Source organism: Toxotes jaculatrix, chromosome 14 (assembly GCF_017976425.1).
Source record: "Toxotes jaculatrix isolate fToxJac2 chromosome 14, fToxJac2.pri, whole genome shotgun sequence".
NCBI lineage: Eukaryota > Metazoa > Chordata > Actinopteri > Toxotidae > Toxotes > Toxotes jaculatrix.
In genome coordinates this window covers 24219924-24247155 of record NC_054407.1, presented here as the reverse complement: position 1 = coordinate 24247155, position 27232 = coordinate 24219924, and the positions used below count along the sequence as shown (strand labels likewise).

The window sequence follows — 27232 nt, the reverse complement described above, 5'->3', positions numbered from 1 at the left end:
ACACCCACTCTCCGACGCCACTGCTCGGCTCTGCTCTCCTCTCCCCGTCTCCCCGACACACCGCTCCCCTCCCACTTTCTTCTCTCTGCAATAATCCCTCCATCACCACTCCGGCCTCACCCTGTCTCCACGTCTGTGCTGTCGTCTGCTTCACCTGCAGTGTTTTCTGTCCTGAGTGTGTAATTTCATTCCTCCACACTGCTTCTCTTCCTTCCTCTGCAGCGACTGAAATTTTCTCCGGCACACCTAAATTAGACTTTTCCTCCTGGGATTGTTTTTCTGTTTCTGTTTCAGGCTGGATGAACCTTCACTATCACTTCTCTCAGCTGGATCCTCTTCTACCTTCATAATTACACAAAGTTAAAGCTCCTTTGTTTCTAGATTTTTTTTTCCGTATGTGATTAAAGCTGCACCAACCGAGCTGTCTTCATGATTACAATCTGTCAAACGACTGTGAATGAAACCCACAGAAAATTATCATGTAACTCAGCAGTTCCTCAACAATAAGCAGCGTTTTGCTGCCCAGCAGAATTTAAATTCACTGACTGGATGTTTCTTAAATCAACGCTCTCTAATTGCTCGTACTGACGATTCGAGCAGAAGAATTTATTTCCTTTCAAACGTAGGACATGCTCCGTTAGGCCGCCGTCTAACGTCTGGAACCACGGCTTCTCCACGCGACACCGTGTGCTTTATCTTTCCCAGCTCAGTCTGTGAATTGATTGATTTAGTTCAGACTGAAATTCTTTCCTCTCACACTCAGAATCCGATGAGTGTGCGTAAAATAAAACAATAAAATCCTCTCTGCACAGATACTTTATTCTGTCTGTAAACATTTGATCTCTGTTTCCTCGCAGCCCGTTTTTGTGGGTCACTTTGTAATCCCTCTCTCCTGCCCCTCTGCTCGGGCAGATGGAGGTGTCCGGGAGGTCCCGGGGTCTCAGTAAATCCCCGGCCTCGGAGCAGTGTCGAGCCCAGCCTGGCTGGTTCTGTGTTCCTGCCATCCAGGATGACATGTTAAAGGTTAAAGCTGTCACTGTCCGACTCCCAGTCCAGCTCGGACACAGTCACGGTGCGTTGGAAAATTGATTTGACAGCAGAGAGCGGGAGAAGCTGCCGGAGCACAGACACAGATCAGGGAGATTTTTCTGTGCGATCCTGTCAACAAAAGCTTTTTTTAATTCTCACGTTTGCATGAAATCAGTTACAGAGCTCTTCTTCATGGGCCCTGCAATGAAAACATGCGTTACCATTTCTACCACTGCACATTCACCAGATTGTTTTCTTTATTCCTTCTTTATTCTCACCAAATATTCTTCTTATCTGCAGATTTTTAGGCTCACTGCTTGAGCATTTAAACTAAGCTGCTGGTGTGAAAGGGGCCTTTGAGAGCATGACTGTGTCAGGAACTGTTGTGTGATACTGACCTGTGAAAAAAAGGTTCAAAAACGGCTTAAGACAAGTTTGTTTTTCCTGTGAAACCGAGGCTGCGGACGTGCACGGCTTTCACGGGACACTGACTGAGATAGTGTCCCACTCTGAGTCGAGCCTGGGGCTAAAAACAACACAGTTTCACCTCCTGTGTCACACTGACCTCCATTTTAAAACGGCTCTGCCTTATCAGACCGTTAGCGAGCCGAGCCACAGCCACAACACGACAAGCCGCTTCAGCTGCAGCAGCCTTCTGTTCCAGCCTTTATCAGCGCTCGCTCACTCTTCATCTGACCTCTGTGACACAGCAGCTGTCAGATTAGTAACACAACTACGAAGATTCACAGAGATGTGTGTGTGTGTGTGTACCTAAGAGCAGCGATGAGAAGGAAGACAGTGGTTCTGCAGTAATCTATCTATCTTATCTATCGATCTATCGATTTTTATCTTATTATCTGTTATCTACTTCAGGTGAAATATCTGGCCCCTGTGCTCCTAACATGAATGTAAGGCTATAATTCATGTCACAGGCCTGAGCTCTTCCTCTCTCTCTCTCTCTCTCTCTCTCTCTCTCTCTCTCTCTCTCTCTCTCTCTCTTCCAGCTGGCTGATTTAAGACGAGTCTGTTTCACCAAAGTGCAGCAGGCGAGTGCAGGGAGCTCAGTGGACAGGCAGGAAAACTGGAGCAGAAAATTTGGCCCAATCACACACACAGTCACAGACAAAAAAAAAAAACGTCCACACCAGCTCTCTGCACTGAGTTGGAAGAAACAGGGTGGAGCAGAGGATGCTGGGAGCTGGGAGCCCACAGTCAGAGGGGGCCGATTTGAGATAGTCAAGTCGCTGAAATGACAGAGGAGTCCATGACCAAGCTTTAAGGAGGCGAGATTCTCACATTGTGCTGGTATGATTTTCCCACAGCAGTGTGCTATTTTAAAAACGCAGCGCTCCGAACTTTGGCGAGCTTTACGACATCCGAGCCAAAGACGATGCAAAAGTCATTTCTGCTGCAGTTCTCACCACATGTTCTACACTTTCATTTTAGCCTAACTACACTGAGCTGCTAGGGAAATCATCATCATCGTGATGGACAAAGACACTGGTGAAAAGATTTAATAGCGAGTAACGATTAGGAGCTGTTTGTGTAAAGCAGCTGTAGCTTGTGATACAAACAAAGACTCGCAGCCTGATTTAATGCTGGGATCACCATATTTCTGTCCAACAGTAAACACTTACAGTCAACAGCAGCTTCCAGCTGTGTGAAGCTAATGTCATCTATGTTTAACTCAGGATCAGCAGGAGGTTCAGGGTATCGGTTGGTAATTTCTCACATGTAAGGCTGCATTTCCCGCGAAGCTCCAACGTGAAGTAACGGAGGGTTAAATGTGGAGTTAGAAAACTAGAAGAAAGATAATGATGCAAAAGAATCCAGTAGTTTTGTTTTCTAGCCTGTCAAATGTTTTAGGAGCCACTGAGTGTTTTCACCCCTGAGTTTTATTTGTCAGCTGTATTTTTTTAATAGTGGATCTGGAAGGTTGTTTTGGATTTTATACCGAAGCAGGAAGTGATTTAAACAAAGTCATCGCTTTGTTCTGGAGAGCAGTCTAATTACCCAGAGTACACACAGACTGCCCACTGCTTATTTTGGCCTCAGGCAGAACAAACACACACACACACACACACGACCATGTGCACTGAAACAAACAGTAAACACACATATACATAAGCACGAATAAACGCACACACACACACACACTCACATTCACTGGTGTTTAGAGGATCAATCCTCAAATTGACAGAGCTTGAGAAAACTCGTGGGATGGAAACGGTTATTGATCAGCCCGGTGCGACCACAGAGAGCCGCTGTGTGTTCAGCTGCTGCTTACGAGTCCGAGGACGCGCTCAGCCGAGATGAAAGCCAGCGAGGCGCTTTGAGACGCTTTCGACTGAGACGTTTATTACTGAATACAAAATCTCTCCAACGCTTTGTCGGATGCAGAGGAAACCAGCAGCAGACAAAACATTACAGAGAAGTGAAAGGGATTACGTCCACCTCTGTGGATTCAGTGGCATTTCAGTCTGCGAAATCCCCCTCTGCTTAGACGCTTATATGACCTCCATGTCTGCAAAGCCGGCAGAAGTTTGTCCGAATGGAAGGAAACGTGCTACAAACGGTCAGACTGTCCCATTCCAGCAGATTTCTGAACCAAAACTACTTTCTGAATGGACGTGGAAGTTCATTTATCTCATTGGAAACATTAGTTTGAGAAGTTATTGTTTTGGTCAAACTGTATTTTAAGTTTTTCCTTGAGAAAAAAAAGAAGAGTTCCTGAATTTTATGTCTGAAAATATGTTCATTATTTTTACAAAACACGATTCAGAGGTCGAGAAAAACCCCAGTAAACCGTGAGGGATGAACAGGAACTCTCAGTTCACTCTTCAGCCTTTCCTTCCTCTGCTCACCAACCTGTAATGCTTCTGTCATTCCGTCCTGATTCACTGTGAAACCGAGTGAAGCCTCTGGCCTTGTTTCTCTTGTAAAATGTTGAAAAGACGCTGTTGTTGTCTGACACATCCAGGTCAGCCTTTCAGGCTATGTTAAGTGATGGAACATGTGCTATCAAAGCTTCAGTAGCTTCAGCAAAACACTCACAACTCACTGGATTTCCATCGTGTACCAATCAGCGGCAGATGATGTAACTGGGGCTGTGTCAGTTAGTTATCTACGTTTGAAAGGTTTGAAAAAAGTGTTCAACAAAGACATTATGAGCAAGTTGTTCAGTTATTATTGTAAAAGAAGAGAGATTTGATGTTGGTGTTGATTTCTTACACAAGGTTTCTCACAGTTTTTTTTTTTAAATGATCAGTCTTTGTCATCATCGCTCTCTAACAACAAACAATAAGCAAAGATCTGATGTGCATTTGGCAGCTATTAGCATAAAAGTGTTTGCTATCGGGGCCCGGAGTGGCCACATCTCTTAGGTCAGTTGCAAACAGAGTCGATGGCGCTGCCGTGGTTAATGTGACTGATTGGACTTGTCAGGTGCGTTCGCTGCCTCAGCTCTGTTTTCTCAGACAGATAAAAGACTCAGGGAGGCCAGGGACAAAAGCAGCGGCTCGCCGCTGAACCCCAAGGCCTGTTTGGTATTTACATGGTCCCCAAACCTGCCGCCTGTGCTGAAAACAGCAGCCCAGACCAGACAGTTATGTCTGATCAGCCTCAGAGGAGCTCGGTCTGATTTGAGACGGGACTTTGGTGATTTCTGAATTAACACTAACGTGTCCATCCTGTTTCTTTATGAAGTAATCAATGAATTCACTGGCGTTATTGGTCTGATCAAGGCTGATCAGCTGCAGCTCATCAGCCTTCATGATCCCCAGGGACGGAGCGTCGCTCTGTGTCCCAGTGAATAGCCGTGTGAAGGGGCACGAACTGACTCACGCAGCAGGTCTTCTGGGACACGGCGCAAATTTAATGAAGTCTAACGGCTGTCGCAGCTCGTTGGTGGAGTTGGATCTGACTGAGCCAAAGACAACCTGAAGCGTGCACTGCAGAGGCTTAAACATTTCCTCTTAATGATGCCTCGTGACCAGTCAATACTCTGATCCCAGTTTCATTGGCTGGTATGTGTCTCGTGAGTAAGTTGAGTCTGCAGAAGCATCGCACATCTAAAATGATATTTCTGAGTCTGGGATATCTGGGAGTCGTGTACACCTATAAGACTTCTCCACAGTGTGTTTGGGGGAAGTATTGTTACATTGATCTGACTCGTCTCGCCTCTTTCAAACATCAAACCATGTTAAATGAGACTTTAATGATTGAACAGTTGAGAAAGCTGTCAGGGGCCCGCAGAGGAGACGGGCAGCTTCACTGCTTCCTCAGAAATATGCAGGGTGACACATTGACTTCTGAGTTCCTTGCAAATTGCATGAACACCGCGAATCGACCCAACGTTGAACTTTAAACACATTCCTGATGGATGTGGCGGTGACAGAGAGGCTGCAGCCTTCAAGCTGTTTGTACAGGATCCATATTCAGTCTGGGAAATAATAAAAAAAAAAAAAAAAAGCCGGACAGGGTTCAAGCTTTGGTCTCTGAAGCTCTGTGATTTCAAGTGGAGAGCACAGGTGTGAGTTTTTGTTTCAACGGCTCACACCTGATCCAGATAACGCTGACGGCAGAGGGCAGAAATAGAGCCTCCTGAACTGCACAAGCACGCAGAGTATGCAGCGAGGCTCAGAGTGGAGAGTCTATCCCGGGTTTCTCTTTGCTGCTCGTAACATGTCGAAAGCATTTTTGCTTCTAATTGTTTTTCCTTCTCCTCAGCGCGGCCCTGCAGCGTTAGCAGGGTCAGCAGGAGTTCACTCAAGAATGTGAGGGATGAAAATCCAAAGATCTACCGTCAAAAAACACATTTCAACACTCAGTTTAAACTAAAAGGAAGATGATGATGATGATGATGATATCTGCAGTTTACTTACAGAAGACTGAGGCGTTTATCAGAGCTCCTAGTTTTCAGTAGAGCCTTCATACAAAAGTGTTTTCAGTGTTATGGGTTAAAACACTAATGAATCCAATGTACGTCTCAGTGGTATGTTCACATTTCTATCACCTCACAGTCCAACCAACCAGTTACATGCACTTTTAATTTGAAAGCATGGGCGGGTATCAAACTCGTGTCGGCTAACAAGACCGAGTGCAGATCAGTGCAACTAAGAACCCTCAAGTACAAACTCAGAGAACAAAACCTTCCCTGACTCGTAAAAAGGAACGGCTGATTTGGGAAATGGTGACGTTTATTAAGAACAGAAGAATGAAGTGAACTCCACAGAAATAACTGCGCTGCAGGTCGAAGCTTTCTCAGAGCACCTGGAACGATTACATAAACATAAATGATTTAGTGCAGCCTCACTTCAACATTTGCTTTTGTTGTTATGAGCAACTGAGAATGTGACAAGACGTCAATAACAAACTTTAAACTGAGACATGTCTCAACAAAAGACCTCATGTCAGCTTCACACCTGAGAAGCTGTTGGACACCTAACTTCTCATCCAATCAAATTCCATAAACATCTGTTCCAATCGGTGGGACAGAAGGAAAAACTGCAGACAGCGAGCGAGGAAACTGTTCCCTCACATCTGGGAAGACAGTTGGCTTCAGCTGGCTCTAAACATCGGACACACTCGTGTTTACACCTTTATTTGCTTTTAAAAGTCGTTCCTGTTTCCTTCCAGCCTGGAAACATTCGCTGTTAAATGAATTTCTGCTTAAATTTGGTTTGGGCTTAACAGTGTTGTCGGTGAACTTTAGATTTAGCCAGAAACCCACATGGCAAACTCCATCTCTTTGCCTTGGTTCTGACAGTGAAGGGAAACACTGATGTGTGCAGCACTCACTGCTCCTCCTGGCTGTATCGACCCATTCAGATAATGAAAAGATAAGACAAGGTGACACGGGAGAAGTCTTTGGGCAAACATGAACTTCAGAGGTAAATGTGTAACTTATCCATATGAAGCAGAAGTTCAAAGGTCAGAGTTCACAGAGAGTGCACGAGGCTTTCTCTCTATCTGTAGGATGTTCATTCCAGATTCTTTGTTTTGGCTGCTGCAGCTCATTCAGTGTGAAGCTAAGCATAGTTTTTTCATTGTACGTGTTTGAGAAATAATATATAGCTATATTTACGTGCTTTATATTCTATATTTTTTTAAAAATCCATAACAATCCTCTGTGTATCCTTCACTTGGTTTTCTTTGTTACGTCTCAAAGCTGTTTCGGCAGAACTGAAATTATTTCATTAGGAAGCAGCAGGAAGTTTCTTTCTAACTTTTTTATTTTGTCTCTCTGTCTTTTTCCTCGCTCGGCACCAGTCATTTCAGCAAATGGCCAAAAAAACGACATGTTTTTACAATCAAGTGCCAAAGACCTCCAGCAGCTGAGCGAATTACGACTCAGCTGGAAGCAAAGGAGGAAGTCACGTGACGTCATAGAAACACAAAGCCTGTGGGAGGAGGAGGTCAGGGTGGATGGTGAGGGCGCCCGCTGTTTGCTTCACATTTCCTACTGACACACACAGCCGGTTTCTTATGACCACAACTGTTCTCAAACCTTAACCGCACGGTTATTTTAACCCTGATCCTCACAGAGTTATCTTTGTGCTCTAACCAACACCACGGACGTGTCAGTGTCAGATCGGAAGAAGATTTTACTGATAAAGGTTTTGGAAGATGCGGACAAATGATGTCGTGTCAGATGAGAAAACAGAAAATATGTGAGGTGAGAGGTGACACTGTGTGTGCAGGTGATTTTTAACCACCTGCTATCACAGATGTGGTTTAATAAAACTGCAGTGCAACTAACACAAGTGTTTTTCATTAGGAGGAGGAGATTTTCTCTGAAGGCGAAATGTTTCGATGCCACTCGGAAAATTTACCCCAGCACACACGTGCACAGCAGCTGCAGCTCGCAGTTCGTTGCATCTGACACTCAACCGTCCAAACATTCATAGTATCCCAGAACATGTGACAGTTCAGGATATTCTCATTGTAAAACCGCAGCCACAGAAACGATGTTTCTGAATGAATATACGATCTCAGTGAGACAGACCTTCATCCGCTTTGACTTTTGCTGCTTCTGGAAGGAAAATGAAACCAAATCCTGCTTCTTCTCCGTTGTGTTGCAGCAATGAACCAGTCACAAGCCAACCAATAATTACACGCAGTTAGTGAAATTCAATGCCAGTTGTACGCCTGGGTTTGGGGTTTTGTGGTATGTTTCAGCTATGATGTCTGCACATAGGCTCAGTCTCCCCCAGACAAGCATCAATATGCACATACACAGCCTCACAGTTCAACTACAGCCAACTTTACAACCATCCACTCTGTTGATGCAGTCTGATTTAATTTAATGCAATAATGGGCTGCTGTTTGGCAGGCATCCATTTCCTGGGTGGCCTGGTGGAAATGCTGTTTGTCAACCTGCCAAAAAAAAAAACCTAATGAATACAGTACATGCAAAGAAAAAGGAAACCCAAAGGTTTGAGAGCAGCAAATCATCCATGACGTACTGAAGCATCACGTTTTTAAGGACAAAAGAAAGACTGTGACGCACTTGTCCAGAATTTACTCTCTTTTAGCTCTAATTTGGTCTCCACCAACTCCTGAGAGAAGCATCCGTCTCCAGCAGCTCCTCTCCAGCTCTGTCTGCTGTTTGGTGTTTGGTTCAGTGGATTTGTCAGAGCTGTAAACAGCTGCCTGAGAGAGAGATCACCACCGAACAGAGCAGTTTGCAGAACCTCGGTGTGACAGTGTGTGTTTCTGCAGAAGCACGAGCATGGCTGTGCGCACACACACGAACACGGGACACACACATAGTTGCATACAAAAGCACTTTGACTCATGTGTGCACAGATACACACACACTATTTATTAATGAGAGATGTGGACAGTGCGTCTGAGAAATATGTGACCTCTGACCACATCTCCACGCTGTGCTAACACACACACACACGCACACACACACACACAGCCATCCGTCAGCCTCAAGGTTGCCATAAAGAAAACAAGAAGGGGCCCTGTGCAGCAAAATGTAAACTCAACTAAACATTCACACTTAAAGAGACAGCGCGGCTGAAAGCGTCGGCAGAGAATCTCGTTTTCCAGACTTTCTTTCTTCAGATAAATCCAGTGGTTGTGAGCTGCTGAGTGCTGATGACGTGCAGACGTTCAGACAGACGGGGAAACCTGGACTAATGTTTTGCTGTAATGTGTATCTTCACCCGGATCTAAAGACACAACACCAGGATGTGTGTTAAACTCTCTCTCAGTCACACTGGTGTTAAACCATCCCCTCAAACAGTTTAGAACCTGAGTAACTGATGACTGATCGGATTCACTGGGTTCTAACTTTGCATGTGGCGGGGGGGGGGATTTAGGTCCTGATGCTAAACCTGCTGACAACCCACAGCTTCAGACCGCTCCATGACTCATCACTTGTTCATGAGAAAACATGCAATGCAGAATATGCTGTACTAGACGCCGTGGGGCGGGAGTCCTCGCTGGACGCATGAATGAGCTGGATGAGTTTAAGAGTTTCATTCCTCTCTTTCTGGTGCTATTTATGGAGTAGGTGACCCGCTGCCTCGTTTTTAATCCTGAATACACTTCACAGACCGGATACAGACTCTGAACTCTGAGAAAGTGAATATGGAGCTTCAGCTGAAACCATCCGGTCCAACACCATAAGTCAAGGACTCTTCCTGTCAGAGACAGAAGTTACTTTCTCTCTTTCCCGCCTCTCTCCTTCATCAGCACAAGCCCAGGGACAGACCATACATGGTGTTTGTTTTTGACTGCCTTTGGTACCAGATGGGTGGTGTTTACTGCATCAGTGCAGCTCAGTCGGTGTCAGGCAAGTTGTCAATCCCAAAATAAGGTCACAAAGCGTCCTGTCAGAGGGTTAGGGTTAGTTTCCTGTCATCGAAACTCCTTCTGTCACCTGAGCAGGACACAATAAATCCTAATCATCTCACCATGAGACTCCTTCAGAGATGTTTAACAGAGTGATTTAGTCAGAACGACCACAGATCACTCCCAGAACATGTCCAGCATCATAACATCCTGACTCATCACAGGAAGTGATGCGGTTTTTCTCTCTGCTGTGGACCAAGTCAAAAATGATTTTCTTTTCAACTATAAAGTTATCAAAAAACTTTATTAGGTTGTTACACAAACTTAATTTCATGACCAAGGTTGCAAGCTGACCAGAAATGATCACATCTTTCTATCTCACATCTGTGCTTTGGTCAAGGACTGAAGATGAGTCTTCAATCTATGAATCCACAGCTGAAAATAGTCTCCCACAAATACCCAATACCAAATGTTTGAGTCATGTTTGATAAAAACTACAGAGGCCGACTGTTTCAGGAAATTAATGATAAAAAAAAAAGGAACCACCTATTTGTGGTTTGTGAGTTTGTTTTGTTTGTTTTTAAAGATTTGTGGTGTCTTTGCTGGGAACCAGAGCTGAGCTGGTTTTGGTCGATTGATGGGATTTTCTGATAAGAGGGAAAATGTAGAACAACACCAGCGAAGAGGAAACTTTCCTCAAGTTGTAAACAGAATCTATTTTTTCCTGCTGCTTTAGCAGCTCCACCTCCCACATTGTATTTACAGGACTGAACTTGTGATCTGCTGTTAACCACTTCTGGTTCTCTGTCACACTTATCTGCTGACACTTTATAGATGGCGTGGAGAAATCTTTACAGTCTGTTTCCATAGATTTCATTATTCAGCTCTGCAGCTTTCGTCAGTATCTCTGAATGAATGAAAAACGTTTTCTCCTAATTCTAAGTTACACTGAGAAGAAAGACTCTGAATTCAGGGCAAGTCTAAGATGAATACATTGCATATGTATGTGCACACACACAGGAAACTGCTTCAGTTACTGCCATTTTTTTTTTTATGTGGTCACAGAATTTGATTAATGGATGAATTGGATGGATGAATTTGACTATGGATTTTCATAAGTCCCTGATTTCTTTCCTGTCCAGGCGGTCAGGAACTTTGATATGACAGTTTTGGTTTTGTTCTACTTGATAATAAAAAAAAAAAATGGGTAGAGAAATATTTGAATTAGTAGCATCCAAACTGTCAAAACAGGAGAGCAGCCCATAAAACCAGCACTTAAGCATTTATTTACCTCTTCATTAGAATTAATGTGAATGTCCTCAAATCATTTCTCCAAAAATAGCAGCAAAGTCCTCAGAGGACTCACATCCTCTGGGAAATCACGGCTCTCTGGGAACAGAAAGTGGAGTGTGTCCACATGAAACAAAACATTTCCTCAACAGCATCGTTATCCGGAATTATTTCAAGTGAGATTTCTCCACCAGGAGAAACAGATCCCTGATCTGTGCTCCAGGTTTCTTTTATTCCAGGATTTTTATTCTGGATAAAACTATGAATCATAACATGAATAACTCATGTTATGTATAAGTATAACATGAACCCCCCGCCCTAATGGTGGTGCAAATTTTAATCCAATATTGAGAAGATAGGCAAAACAAAATGCAAATTTTTCTTCGTCTGTCACCATTATGCAAATATTAGGAGGAGGTGGTCGAGATGAACAGCTGGTGGAGCTGATTCAGTCGGGTGCCATTAAACAGCTGCAGAAGAAGAGGACACAATAAGAGAGCTGCAACCGATGACCCAGACACAAATACGATTTTTTATTATTCTTTGTTGACTGTTAGGATTAGTCCCTGATAATCATAAAAAAGCATGGCTGGCATATTTAGCAGGCTTTCTGGGGTTGAGGGGTCACAGTGTTCAGTGGGTTGAACTATCATAACTAATTTCTGCCTGATTCAACGAAGCAGAACCAATGTCTCTGCCCCAAACTCTCCTGTTTATTGATAAACTCTAAGTTTTTTGATTTTGACCTTAATAATGTGCCTTATATAACAAATATAACATCATATTTTATGAGACGAGGGGAGAGCAGAGAGTGTGTGTGTGTGTGTGTGTGTGTATGTGTGTGTTGTGACATCGAATCTCTAGTTAATGTGTTGTTTTGTTTACTCATTCTTTGACCAGATATTTCCTAGTTTAAGATAATTTTGCTAATTTGAACTGTTTGGTTTATATTGTGCACAGCTGGATTACCAACCATGCAACAGCCCCGGTGCACCCTCAAAGCCCCAGGGTCACTGTGTGGCACTTGGTTTGTGGTAATTAAATTGCAAAGTTTAGAACATAAACCACTAAAGCACCTTATCCACTGACATGATAAGGGCCTTAATGTTGGTCGTGCTTGATTAGCTGATCTTGATGCCCTGTTCAGCAGAGGGTCGCTGCATCAGTTAATGTGTTTAATTAAATTACCACACAGCAAACCTGTAATAGTTCAGCACAGGGACACTGTACTCTGGGTAACAGAGGCCCAGCAGGTACATTTTGCTCTGGGGTCCACTCGCTGGTTATTCCTGCCCTTATTTTGTTCAATTAAAAAATTTCAATTTCAAATCCAGTCGACTTATCGTTAAATCGCTGAGTAAATCACCACAAATAAAAAACCGTCTAATTCACAGGTAATTAATGCCTGCTGGGAGTACAGCGAGGCGCTGTCAGTGAGTGGAACTGCCACAGAGCAAAGAGCACCCTGCAACAGTCGGCCCGAGCCGATCAGACGGAGATAAGGTCAAAAACAGGTCCTTGGTTTTGACACTGGCCAGAATCTTTCACACCCACACAAACACAAACACACACACAGAGACAAATAGATGTGACACCTTCGGCTGAGCAGACGGCGTTTCAGAGGGACGACGTGTTCTGGTTGGACGCTTGTCCTGTCAGAGTGACAAAGTGTGTGTGTGTGTGCAGGTATGGTGTGATCGACTGCTCTTCAGCTCAGGATCACTGCTCACGTGTAGCTTAGCAACATTTAGCTTGAACAGCGAATGGAAATAGTTTTAACACGGGCCGTTTTCTGTTGACTTTAGAAATATGATCCTGCTTAATGGACTGGTCGGGACTTTGGAACTAAAATTTGTGAACAGTTTCCGTTGTAAACATGTCAGTTTTATCAGAGGCGCTGTGGTGATCTGGTTTATTTTCAGTTTTAAAGAAGCATTAACTGATTTGGGTGGAGCTTTGTGCTCCGTGGGCAGATTACAGCAGGGTTAATGGAGACTGTGGCCTGCTGTGCTGAATGATGAGAGCAGCGAGACTGAAACATACATGTTCATGTTCACATGTTCATGCTCATGTAACCAAAACAATGAGCTGATATGAGCTTAAAAATGCTGCAGTGCAGAATCCTCTCTGTGGGTTTGTTACTAAAAGAAACACCTTTCACATCATTCACAGTTATTTGATCCGTTGTTCAAAGTGTCGCTTCAAATCTCGTTTTTAAGAGAAACAAACAACAACAACAAAAAAAGATCAACCAATATGTTAAGAACAACAACTCCCAACTGACCTCATCATGAACCACGTCAGGCCTCAGAAATCAGCCAATCAACGCCCACACTGTAACTCAGGAACATATCAGTGACTATTGAACCAAATATGTAGACGATAATTGAAGCCCTGAGCCGCTCGCTGCCTTTTTCCTTTGAGTGCAGCTCTGGATGCTGCCAACCCTGCCAATGTCTCCAGTCTGGCATCCTGCCCCTTCGTCTACTAAATCCTGCGATGCACTGCAGTCCACTCAGTCTGTCAAAGACGCTCTGAATCCTCTCAATTAGGAGAGCTGCAAACACCCCGGTGTTTTCATACCGGTGAATCTGCCAAAGCAATTTATTTATAATACCAATTTATTAATATTGTCTCTTGGTTTCAAAGGGGAATCAAACACAAGCTGAAGTGCTAAACCCAAGGGCAATTAACTGGTGCTGCTACGGAAAGCTGCAAACATTAGACATTTTACATACACAGTTTGATAAAATAAGTCATTATTTTGTGCTTACCAAGTAGTAGATGTGTGCGTGTGGTACAGAAGGGCAGCAGTGGATTTAATTTGTGCTATAAATTTAGAAACTTTTGGACTTTTTGGACTGAAAGGACACAGAGAGACATCCTTTCCATCCTGCCTATAACGTGTCAGGTGTGAAAAATGGCACAGAATAATGAACAGCAGTCGGTACGAGGTGATGCAAATTAGTGGCTAGTGTGGCTGTAGAATATCAATGACTATGTATTATTTTCCATAAAATATTCATCCGTCACAGTTTCAGCTGAGTGAAGGAGCAATGAATGCATCCAGAGGTACAATAACCAAAACCTCCAGTCAGTCTGTGCTCCTACAGAAGCTCAGGACACTGGTTATTCTTCAATCACGTCAGTAAGGTTTTGATTTGAATCTGGATTTGAATGATTATTGATTTTTGGGGGGACTTGGAGACCATGGCACCATGGCTAATCTGTAAATATCAAACACAAAGGTTTCAATAATGATTTTCATGCTTCTGGTGAGTTTGGTTACACAACCATGACCCGTCGCAGTGTTTGTGTGCTGACACTGGCGTGTTCAGTGGTCTTAGTCATACTTACAGTACAAAACGTTATCACTTCCTACCAGAGCACACTGTCTGCTCTCTTCCTGGTTTATAGAAAAGTGTCTACACCCACACAATGACCAGTATTGTGTGTGTGTCTGTTTTACAGAAACACAGTGCGTGTGTGTCATGGATCAGCTGTTCTGTCTTGTCTTTGTCTAATGTTGGATGTTTGAGGGCTTTCAGCTACCATAATGCATTCTCTGGCAGCCATATTGGAGGTTGCCAGTCTTTTGTAAGGGCAGCTGAGAACAGCTGATTGTTTTAACTTGGCCCACTGAACACGTTTCTCCATCAAACTGAGCGCGCTGGATTAATGTGCACGCTCAGCATCTCTCTGTTCAACCACTGACTGATTTTGTGTTTTTATATTTGCAGATCGAGAGGCAATGTTGTGGTGAAGTCCCTGATCAGTTTCATTTTTATGTTGTTTAACTTTTAATTCTTTTACTTGCAAACACTCTCAGTTTTTAGTTAATAGGCTAAACTTTGTTTTGAAGTATACTTAGCAGAGGGGCTTGTTATGTCCTGTATTGACCATGCATGCCATCATTAATCTTAACATGACTAATATGACCCACTTTGCATTTATACATCTCACTCACGTGCTGCGGATGTGGAATTACACTCATCTACACTTATTTAACACACACTGTTAAATCAGGTGTGCAAACAGTAAATATGCCAAACTACCTGTAGTGTCCTGGTCTCGTGTCACGGTGGGACAGACCGGCTACAAGGGGAAAACAATACGGCGTAGTGTTTGCAGAGCGTGGGAGGAAAATTAAGCACGAAACTCATTCATCTCCATAAAAGATTCGGTTTAATGTGAAGGTCGTTGACTAAATGTGCGTTCTAATCATCGAGGCAGACGACGTGCTCCGGTTTTCAGGACGCTTCGCGGAGTGACTCGATTCATTTTCATCCAAAGTTTGTTTTTCATTCTCGGCTGGATGATACATGCTAATGAGAGATCTCACTGTCGGACTTTCATTTCCTTTTGTTTACACTTTGACACGTTCATGTTGTCATACGTTTTGTTTTTTTTTTCCGTCCAGAAAGCCGTCGCATGGCGGTCGCTTATTCAGGGTCTTACAGCATCACCTCCCATTCCCTCTGATCAGTCCGCACGGCGGCCATTTTGAGCTGGAGTGCACGCTGTACATGTAAGATAAGCTGCAATAAAGTGCACATCATAAACCACAAACCAAAATGGACCCTGAGCCGAGTTGGAGATGGTGCAGGGTGGATGTATTAGTCCTCTCTGTCATTTCAAAGGGAGTCTTCTCAAACTGTTGTGACAGCCGGCTCTATCTTCCACTCCATCACAGGCTCCTGCCAATAATCCTTCCTCCCGGCACACACACCGCTGCCGCCCAGCCTCAGATACATGCTGTTAAGACAGAAGACTTCAAGCGCTGTCAAGTCCTTGGTTTGTGTGCTTTCAAAGGAGCCGTGATGTTGTCTCTGCATCGTTCCTCGCAGGCCCCGCTGAATTCAAATGAGGAGGCCCGCCCGCCTGGCAGGCTGGGTGCTTTACCACGCTTTAGACTCAAGATGGGGCAAAAAAAGAATCAACAGCCAAATACCTGGGTTACTGGTTCACCTTTGACCTGGCGACGTGTGGAAACACCCTGGTGTGCAAACTAGTGCAAACAAACTAATAATAATATGCAAACTAAGCCTCTTGGACACAGAACACCTCATGAATAACCAGCAGAATGCAGACAGTGTCATTTCATGGTCCACATTTAATCAGTCTGAGTCCAAAACAACATACATTATACAGGTTTTCACACCGAGTCAAACACAAGTGTGGCTCACTGTGTCATTACCACCGCCCGTGTCACGTGTTGCCGTGGACCACATCATGCAGAGGACGAAAGCCTTTGTGTCCTCAGCTGTGTTTGCATGTTATCAATAATATACAGCAGCTACGTTCTTAGCACTGTTTGAATACCTTCCCTTTTCTGTCCTGCTTTAAGCACACAGAGGGAACAATGGAATACCTGAAAATCAGGAAGGTGCTCAGGGACAAAGAACTGTTGTTGAGTAGTTTAACACAACTACAGGCAGAGATGTGAAGCTCCGGTGCACACACACACACACACACACACACACACACACACACACACACACACACACACACACACGAGGAATTACACTGGTCTGAAACGGGCCACATCAGATCAGATGATATTTACACACACACGATTATGATTTTCAGACATTTCATGTCATGAAATGTCACGTCAAGTGTTGTGAATACCAATAATTCCATTTCTTCCATTAATAAAGCTGTTCTAATGTTAATATTTCTTATTTTTCTCTTATAATATGTATTTTTTTTTATACATAACTGAACAATTAAACACAAATGCACCACCTGGACTGAGGGTCCTTCACAGACACAATAACCAAAGGGAAATCTTCTAACAGGGTGCATGAGATCACAGCTCTGAGTACAGCTCTGAGCGCTGTGGGTTGGAATTAATTGATGTCAGCATTGCTCCTGATCGGTTTGAGATTTGTGTTCCGCAGAACAGCTTACAGCGAATGCAACAGTATAATATTCTCTTCTCTGTTATTACTTCTGTTCTGCATTTGAGTTTGATTTCCTGATTGCTTTCTGCATTGAGTTTTTTGTTACATGATATGTACCAAGGGGAACCACAGCTCCTAACTACGCTGCCAGTGTGTACTTGCATGACAAAACACAGGTGTGCTTTATTTGTTCCCATTATAAACTCTAGGAAAAACATTTGCCCTCATCCAGCGGCTGAAACTTTGACTTAATCATTAAATACGTGCAACAGTAAAGTGTGCAGGGCTGCTTTTTCGTCACTGAAGGCAAAGATAAAGAACGATTCAGTTCCTCAGTTACAGCACAAGCAACAACAAAGAGGAAGAACCTACCAATATTACTGTAACCTTGAAATGACCAAGGCTTCATAAGAAATGAGAGAACCAGGAGCCAGACAGAGGTAGTTAGTTTTCTGTGATGGGCTGAGATATGGGAGCAGAGATATGTCTAATTACTGCTTATCTACTGTTTCCTGAAGGACTGTCCAACTCCAGTGAGACGACTACAAATTTTATAGACGTAGATATAATCTGCACACATCGTGCCGGGCAGAGGCTCCACCTGGGGATTGTTTCAGAGCTGAATATTTCTCCTCTCTTGCTTTCAGCTCAGCTTCGAAGGGCTCTATCTCTTGTGTCAATCAATAGCACTGCAGCTTTAAGCCCACCACTCGCAGCTCTGCCATCCCAGTGTCCCCACACCATCTTCCTTTCCATCTGTCTGCAAAGGTCCCCGAGGCCCCCGGCTTCCACCCGGAGCCAGACATGGTCCAACATCAATCAATATCTCTGCAGGGCTGCACTGGTGAGCAGAGCGGGCTTCTCAGAACGGATCAGAGCCAAGTGACATTTCTGAAAAACGTTCTGGGAATTGAACAACGCATTCTGATGGGAAATGGGTTTCTAAAGACTGTCAGTTGTTTTGCATGTTCCTCCCCATTAACTGCAAATTGTGCCCACATTTTACATGACTGACTCTCAGCAGTTTTCAATGGGCAATTGTTTTCCACTTATTCCAGTGTTTCATTTTGCAGTGACGAGTAATTTGCTAATCCAACACAGTGAACATCTCGTCGCCTCAGTTTCTAACCAAAGATACTTGATTATTGCAGAGTAAAGGAGGAGGACTGTGTCCAGATTCTGACAGTGAGCAGCTGTGATTTCGTGCTGTTGGAGTTCATCATCATTATTTTTGTGTCACTAAGGACGTGATCTTTCCCTGCAGTGCAATAAGCTCTGTGTTATGCCCAAATTTCAAATTTTGGAGATTCAAATAAATTGTTGAAGACACTGTTACACACTGAAAGTTTAGTGTTTGTTTGTGCATTTTACAGGCGTTAAAATGTGACTCAGCCAGAACTGAGGACACACTGTGGGTGGTAAAAAATCCTTTTGACGCTCTACCCCTCCTTCACCTGAGCCCAGAGACGGAGGTAATAACTCCTGGCTGCTTTCTGGGGACTTTTCTGTGATGTTTATGATCTGCTTTACCGGCTAGACGCGAGCGCACGGGGAAAACATAAAGCACCTTCCCTGGAATCATCTCAGCATCTCCACATAAATCTGACGCGTGAAGGGACTGAAAGACTTCCTCAGACATTTAAAGGAGGCAGTGAGTTCACAAGCAAAAGATGTATATGAAAAAAAACACGGCTCTTATCAAGTGCTGCTGCCCACGCAGGCCAGACACACGGCACGCGCTCTGCATTTTGTACTTCCCTCTTCCATTAAAAATCAGCCCCTAAGTTCCTACTACAAAGTCTAAAGCAGCTGAAGCTGTAAGATTTTCACGTTTAAACCACGCTGAAGATGCCCGAGCGGATGAAGTTTGTGGAGGTAGTTACTCACAGCGTGTTCATCACAGCTGAACGACACGTGGTTGGTTCAGTTTGGTGTGGAAAGGCTTGGCTGGTCTGCACAGAGCCCTGACCTCAACCCCACCCAGCACCTGAGGATGAACTCTCCACCGCCAGAATCAAAAATTCCTTCAACAGCTAATAAATGAGCTGCTCGAGTCACGTGACTTTTGTCTACAAGCTCCTGCCTGTTTTCCATCAGAGCTCAAACTGAGGAAACTGTCGTCGTGACCTTAAAATGCCACCAGAACCTGAACTCAGCTTCAAGTCCATGGACGCAGTGGTTAAAACCCACTTCAGGCTGAGATCTAACTACACAGCTGTATCTGTTTCTTACGCTTCCATCAGAGCTGCAGACTCAGACGTCCATGAGCTATGTTTTCATCCCTTTGTCTGTCTGCGTGTCTGTGTGACTGGCTGACCTGACTAAACTGGCCCTCTCAGCGTCGCATCTAAATGACCCCTGTCACCAGTGCGTCTGCAGCTCATGGCCAGACCCCACTGGAGCGAAAACGGACGTGGCGGGCGTCCGCTGTCTCCAGCCACAACAGTGAGACAGCGAGACTGAGAGACAGAGAGGGCAGCCCTGCAGTCAGCGTCGCTGGGTGGCAGGCCAGACGAGGAGACGGGACAAAGTCGTCTCTGAACTCCAGCTAACCCTAAAAAGAGCCAAGGGGGCGGGGGGCAAGACACACATTATCCAGCACCGTGCAGGCAGACTGGACTCACTGAGGACACGAGGAACACACAGTCTAGACAGCCTGTAATTGGTCTTTCTGCAACTGTGATATATCTCAGCGAGCAGAAAAATGAGACGCTCAGCTGCTTAAACAAAGCCAGGCTTGTAACTGGTTCCAGTTTAAGCCCAACATTGATTCACGCTTCAGTAAATCAGTTTTTATTTATTCACAATGAGTAGAATTTCAAATTAATTGATTAAATAAATGTTATTAAAGTTACATTCGTTTAATTAAAGTTGTTTTAATTTAATTTTTAAACGTATTTTAATTTTATTACTCTAAAGTAATGAAGATGTTTAAATATCTATCTATACATATATTCCTTTTTAAAATATTATTTTATTGAAACATATAATTATATAATACTTAAATAATACATATATTTTTAAAAGTTAATTATTTTTAAAACTAAATTATGAATAAAAGTAATTTAAACATCAATTCTTGCATTCAATTTAATATCATATCACAGAAATAAAAAAAACTATAAGAAAGAATTATTAAACTACAGAGATTACACATTTCTGCCTCTGAGATCAGGTGCAGTCAGATACTGAACAATGCCACACAAACTGCCGTACAGTGGCACAGTGCTGTAAAATCAGCCTGCTTGTTACCATGCATGTGGAAAACACAAGTCCTCCTCCTCCTCACTGTCTAATGTCTCTCACACACATGCAGTTTTTCAGACAGGCCCTTGATCCTTGATCACATCTTGCACTTGAGGAAAAAAAAAAAAAAAAATCCAGCAAGAGATATTCTTGCAAGTTTCTTCTTGTCGTCAGTTTCTCTCTCGCTGATGTGAAGTGACAGAACTGGGACTGCAACATAAACGCGAGGAGGCCGAGAACCTACGAGTCTAAACTCTGTTGTACCATCTCATTATTTTCAGACTCCATCTCTGGACTGTTTAAGATTCACGTAAAGAGCAGAGTCAGTCCTCAAAGTTCCACGGAGGGAACAGAGATTAGGATGGAAGCTGCTGAAGGCTGCGGAGCTCGAACATGTTCATCGTGACTAATGAATGAATTTGGTATTGCTGTATGTCCAGATTCCTCATTTTCCTATATTCTTTAACCACAAGCATTAACACTACAAACAGGGAAATCTTACTCAGTCCATCTGCTGCCTTTTGCTTGGACATGCGTCTCTTACAGTATGTTTGGTAAATATATTAAACTCACTGTTAATTTTGAAAGAAAATTGCCTTAAAACAAGCTAAATGCTAAAATCAGCATGCTAACATCCCATCAGTGAAAGTGTTAACACGCTGATGTTTAGCCGGTAAAGTTTCGTGTGAAGGTGGGCGGAGACTGTACATCGTATAATGATGATTTAATCTGATCATTGATTGAATGAATCCATGTTACGGACACTGTGATCAGCGTTTATCAGCTGTGAATACACAGGATTTAAAGATTTACAGATGCACTGGTGTGCTGAAACAAAATGGCTGCTGCCCACCTCAAAAAAAAAGAAAGAAAGAAGAAAGAAGAAAGAAAATCTGCAGCCAGCAGAAAGAACTGTGAACTTTTATTGAGGTTCACACTAATCCATAATTCACACTGCACGTTTGAATCAGGTCATTCCAGCAGTTAATAATTGACTGCATACAATATCACAAATGCCTCCGCAGAAGTCAAGACTCATGAAATCATTAAACAGGAACGCCACGAACTTTTCTCTCAGGATTTACTGGTCTGTACCTGCTGTGTACATTCAGATAAACAGATAAACAAGCCTGAAAATTCACTTCCATCCGAAGCCGGAGTTATTATTTAACAAAACCACAAGCGATAGCTCTGTAAAAATGTTCCTGTTTTGCAGGCACAGGTGTTGATATAGTGCCACCTGCACAATACTCCGTAATCTGTTCCTCTTTCATAGCAATTACTTTGCAATAACAGGTGTCAGTTTTCTGTCTAAGTCTGAAATTAAATTGTTTAGCTATTAAAATTTCATAGCTATCAAAATGTTATCAGTGTTTTCTCTGCTTTCAGAATGAATCCTGTCTCCTTCACAGATACGAGGACAGGTCAGTGGAAGAAATATGGTCTGGTTGCCCCTTTGTCTGCCCTCGTCGAATGATTTCAAATCCACAAGGACGACCGAGTGAGTGAGTGGATTTGGGATTCAGCAAAGAGCGAGCCGAGATTGCTGAGTTCATTCCCGCCCCTGCTGGGGCACATATCAGATAACGTTGTCGCTTTTGGTTTGAGCTGTAATTTCCTGGAAGACGAGGTGCAATGTGACAGATGGCGCTCATGGTGAAAGAGCTGCCGAGGACGAGGACATGTTGCACCGCCGTCAAACCTCCGGCAGGACTGGAGAGGGCAGGGACGCGAGGAGGGGCCGGCCGCCACTTCAACTTTCACTGCATTTTTCTGCAGAAGCGCTGAATGTAAGACACATCAAACCCCCGGTCAAAGACACGGTCGGGCGTTTGCAAACTCGCGTTAGCGTTTAAGCTGAAGCCGGGCCATCCTCAGCTTTTGCTTCAAAATATATTTTGTCTGTTTGTGCTTCTTCTTTAATTTATTAAAGGTACACTCTCGCCCCTGGACTGAGTGATTGCGCCACCATAACTGGAGGTCGCTGCACACTGCTGCTGAAAGACTGAGACTAAACCAGCCTGAAAATGTGAAGACGTAAAACCAAAACTTTGAGCTAAATGTTGAAAAGTGGAAGAGCAGAGCTGAGTGGAACAGGAAGGACGTGACCTCAGTGTCCTCAGTGTGCAAAGCCTGTCAGAAACAAACTGAGGCAGCAGGCGGCCATGTTGTTGTGAAATGAAGATTCCTGATGATCATCGCGCCGCCTCTCTCCTCCCTGTAAACCCTCTGCTGCACGGTGACTCCACTTCAACATAAACAGTACCAAAATAAACTTTCAGAAAAGTAATTTAACATGCCGCGTCATGCTTCCTTCAACAGGAAATTGAGACATACAACTTCCTCATTCCTGTCAGGCCGGCATGCTGCAGTGATGGACCCTGAATGCTTATCACACACAAGCTGCCTGAACCATACGCAGAGTCTGAAAGTCTTCTCAAATTTAAAAGCTACAAGTGTGAGACAGTAACTTGCCCTGTGCTTCACATCATGGACTCTCCACAGAGAATTAAACACTCAGTCAACACTTAACATTTATGCCTTCCCACTGCTGTGAGCTGCTCTGTCAAACAACATAAAGCAACTGGCTGCGAACTGTGGCTTCTTTCCAGGGCATTCACTTCCCCATTTCACACTCAAACTCCTCCAATACAAACAGGAGCTGTCTCCTGCAACAGCTGTGCCAGTGTTAGAGCTGAGCATTAAGAATTCATTTTATACATAGGGTACTGTCCAATGACACTGAATGGCCAGAAAAATAGAAACACATGTACGCTAATGAAAGACAACAGTCCTGTAATAAATTCTGTTGTTAGTGTCAGAGAGGAGTTGAACCAGGGGACATTTTGGTTATGTTTAGTCCACTGTGCCACTGTGACGCCACGTTCATGGCCTTTTTTTGGTTTCAATTATTCTGTCCGCCCTCTTTATTGAAATCACCAAATTTCCAAATAATGGAAATGTTTGCAGATGATTGAATGTTGGATGTTGGACAACTACAAACAAACTTAGCCTGTGGAAAATGCAGCAGCAGCAGCAGCAGCAGCAGAACTAACAGCAGCTCACATGGGGTGGATTATAATTTGAATTTATAATATATTCAGTGTTGATATTTGGCATCTAGGCATTGACCTCGTCTCTCCACACAAGGAAACACCAAGATCAGCACAGCAGGGAGCGGGGAGTGATGATGATAACTTCCACCTGAGGGGAATGTGAACTCAGAGCCTACAGGTGGATGCTGGGTGGAAGTGAGGCGTTTGAACATCAGCAGCAGCACATGATCAAAAGGCTGGGGGGGGGGGGGCAGGATGTGGACGTAAATGGCAGAGGAAAGGGTGAGAGCAGCGTCTGATTTTAACTCACAGCCTAAAACAGCTCGGTTTGTTAGCAACAAACTGCATGACAACACGGCAAACACATCCACACACACTGCACATATGACATGCACACACCACCACAACAGTAACACAATAAACCTTTAACACGTGCCCAGTCACACCACCCAAGGTTAGCCTCGAAACCTCGAAATCATTTCTCCTCTCAGTGTCAACAACAGCGCCCCCTCAGACACCACTGCACGGCAGTCTGCGTCCTTACAGTGTGAAACACAACACAACCTTCTGCACAAATACCTGCCGTACTTATATGAGACACAGCTGCCTGCACTCCCGTAATATTTCATACATCACCGCCCAACATTATTAACTCATTTTATTGATTAGTGATTCCTAGAAATGTTATTTTCTTAAAATAAATTAATAAAATTAGGTTTTATATTTATTCAATGTTTTTCTCTAGAATAAAGGACGGTTTTTATGTATTCAATATTTTTCTCTAGAATAAAAGACGGTTTTTATGTATTCAATGTTTTTTTAGGACTTAAAGACAAAAAAAAAACAGAAAGAAAAATTAACAGCAGCTGCCGCCTCCGATTGTCCTGCTTCATCTCCTCCTCGTTAGAAAACGGTTTAATTAACACAGACACTGTGCAGTATTAAAGTGAGCCTGTTGGTCACATGACTCACTTGAGCCTGAGCAAAGAGTGTGTTTGTTTTATTTTAGTCTGACATCTCAGAGGGGAGGGAACAACAAAAACAGACAGGGAGCTTCTGAGACCTGCAGTCCGAGAGAGGAGACATGGCGATGACACCTCGATCGTCCTCTCACACACATGCATACACACATACTCTCTTTCTGTCTGACAAAAGTATGTGGACAAAAACTGTGAGGGCCCCAATAACTCCCTGTCCACATATTTTTGTCTGTGTCAAACAGAAAAGAGTTAGTGTGTTTATCATTGCCCTGTCTTGACTCTCTCTCTCTCAACATACACACCTCTGTGTGCCATCTCTCTTTCTCACACACACACACACACATGCAGCTTGAAAAGCCGACAGTGGTGGTAATGGATGAGTCACCGTTGTAACTCCTCATCAGGTTGCTGTTCGTCTCCCTCCAGAAGGATGAATCAACGCACTCAGGGCTGGATTTATGAGAGCCAATCAGCAGCCAGACAGACAGGACACATTACTATGGTCCCACCGTTACCATGGTGATCTTTTAACATAGCTTGGAAGGAGAGGGATTTTGGTTATTGTAGCATCTTGACATATTTTATATGTGTGCTGTTAGTAAAACGTTTTCAAGTCTTTTTTTTTTATGTATTTGTCTTTAAGATACAGCTGTTGAACAGCTGTAATAGGCCTGGAACCGAGGGTAAAGACGTATGACAAACTCCCCAGGCAGAATCAAACATCACAGTCACATGGCAGCGTATGAGCCAATCAAAATGCCCCATGCAGCCACATTATTAATGACTTTCTGGGACTTCTGAAAAGACTAAAGCACAGCCTCTCTACTACTATATCCAATTATCCAGGATGTAAAATGTCAGTATATAATGATGCAGCATCATAAGTAACATCATGTGGAAATACTCAGGAAACCTCACTACTGCTCAGGACAGTAAGAACAGTACTTGAGTAATGTACTTACTGTCCTGAGCAGTACAGGACAGTAAGAACAGTACTTGAGTAATGTACTTACTGTCCTGAGCAGTACAGGACAGTAAGAACAGTACTTGAGTAATGTGCTTAGATCCCATCCATCACTGCAGGAGGAGAGTGGAGCACCACAGCGACGATGTGATTATTAGATGAATAATAAAGCTACACACAGATATTTTACTGAAAGATCAGCTTCGAATTCCACAGATGCATCATGGGTCCTTATACAAACGCTGTATACTGACCTGAGCGCTGAGTGTTTATTTCTATCACTGATCAATTATTGTTGTGTATTTGTGTAATCAATTAATCATGTCAAGTATCTAAAATATATATATTTGTAAACTACATTAAAATCCAAACATATTTAATTTGCAGAGAAATTAACTGACTATTAAATAATTCTATTTCCACCTACCAATCACCAATCACTGATCATCAATAATCGATCATTACAGCTTGACTGAACAGCACCACTATAATCTGCTGAATAACAGAGAACAGTCCACCATCACTGAGGCTCCATTCACACACAAACCGCCGTCTACACACCATTTCTACCGTCACACTGCCGAGAGAAACGCACAGCATTTCCCAACACACACACACGCACACACAAACACACACGCACGCACACACACACACACACACACACACACACGATCCCACCGCCACAAAAAGCTGCTCGTTTTATTTCAGCAGTGGAATAAACGATAAACTACGATAAACAAAAGATGAAAACACCGTCCTCCTCCTCCTCCTCCTCCTCCTCTCCATCCTGTTGATAGGTAAGGTGGCATCTCTCCCATCCACACCCTACACCCAGTGCGCATGCGTGCCGCGGCAAACAAAGGACCAGGCAATTAAGCGATGGAGGATGGCTAATAAAGTTTGACTCTCTGCAGAAATAACATCCAGCATCGACGCAGCAGCGACAGAAGCGGAGTGAAAAGATGAACTTAACCAGTGTTCGCAGCGGAAAGGGGGGGTTGATACACCCCCAATTCTCCATCACCCCCTCCTTATCCCACACGCGCTCCCCAAATACCCATCTCCCCCTCCTCTGCCTCCTCCATCCTCCTTCTACTCGGTGCAATAAAACGGAAATATGAGATCAATAATTCATCTGAATCATGACATAACGTGGTTAGAGACGCTGAATGCGTGTGTGTGTGTGTGTGTGTGTGTGTGTGTGTGTGTGTGTGTGTGCGCCAGATGCATGCAGCCAAATGGTGTCACACCTCCACAGACAAAGAGGTGGGGCGAGCAGAAGCCAGCTCTTTTATTTCTGGATGTTGAACAGTTTACTGGCTTCAAATTATATATACATGAAAAACGCTCGTGCTTTACGTTACCAACCATAAACGGCAATCAATAAATACGAAAGAGCGCGTGAGGAGACGCTCCCTTCCACAGTCAACGCGAATTTTTCCTCAATAAAAGTGAAAAAATGAGTCTGTGTCTGAGGCTGAGGCGCGTGTTCCTCCACACTGTACACACCCCTTTTTGGAGCTCGTGCACGTTTTTTCGCCTGGAAAAAGGAGGGAGGGCGAATTATTTTCCAGAATTTCTAAATTCTCCGATTCTACCCAGTGGTTGCGTTATTTTCTTCTTATTTCCCCAGTCAAACCTACAGGACCCTCTGTCTGTTTCCTACTCCGACCCAGGCGGCGTGCGCCCTGGCTCCTCAGATGGAGAGATGGCAAAAGACAAAAGGGATGAAAAAAATATACCCACATATGAATTTAAATATATAATAACCACAATCATCCAGAGCGCTCATTTGGAGGGAAAAGGCGGAGGATTAACCGACGTGGCGGCTCTTACCGTGTACACTGAAGTTCCGACGCTCCCTCTGCTCTCCTCGCAGTTTCAAGCAGCGGCTGCTCTAATTCTTTGCGGCTTCTCCTGCGCGCCTAGCGGCTTGTGCCTGCTGCACGGTAC

At 43.8% G+C, this 27232-nt stretch overlaps 1 protein-coding gene across 1 annotated transcript in view; it reads right to left on the bottom strand.

Annotated features, from left to right (window-relative positions):
- basp1 (brain abundant, membrane attached signal protein 1) overlaps positions 1-27232 on the bottom strand; it is a 34328-nt gene extending 7096 nt beyond the window's left edge. Inside the window, exon 1 of the mRNA XM_041056192.1 lies at positions 27116-27232. The gene's annotated coding sequence lies outside the window, so the exon portion shown is untranslated. The remainder of the gene's footprint in view (positions 1-27115) is intronic.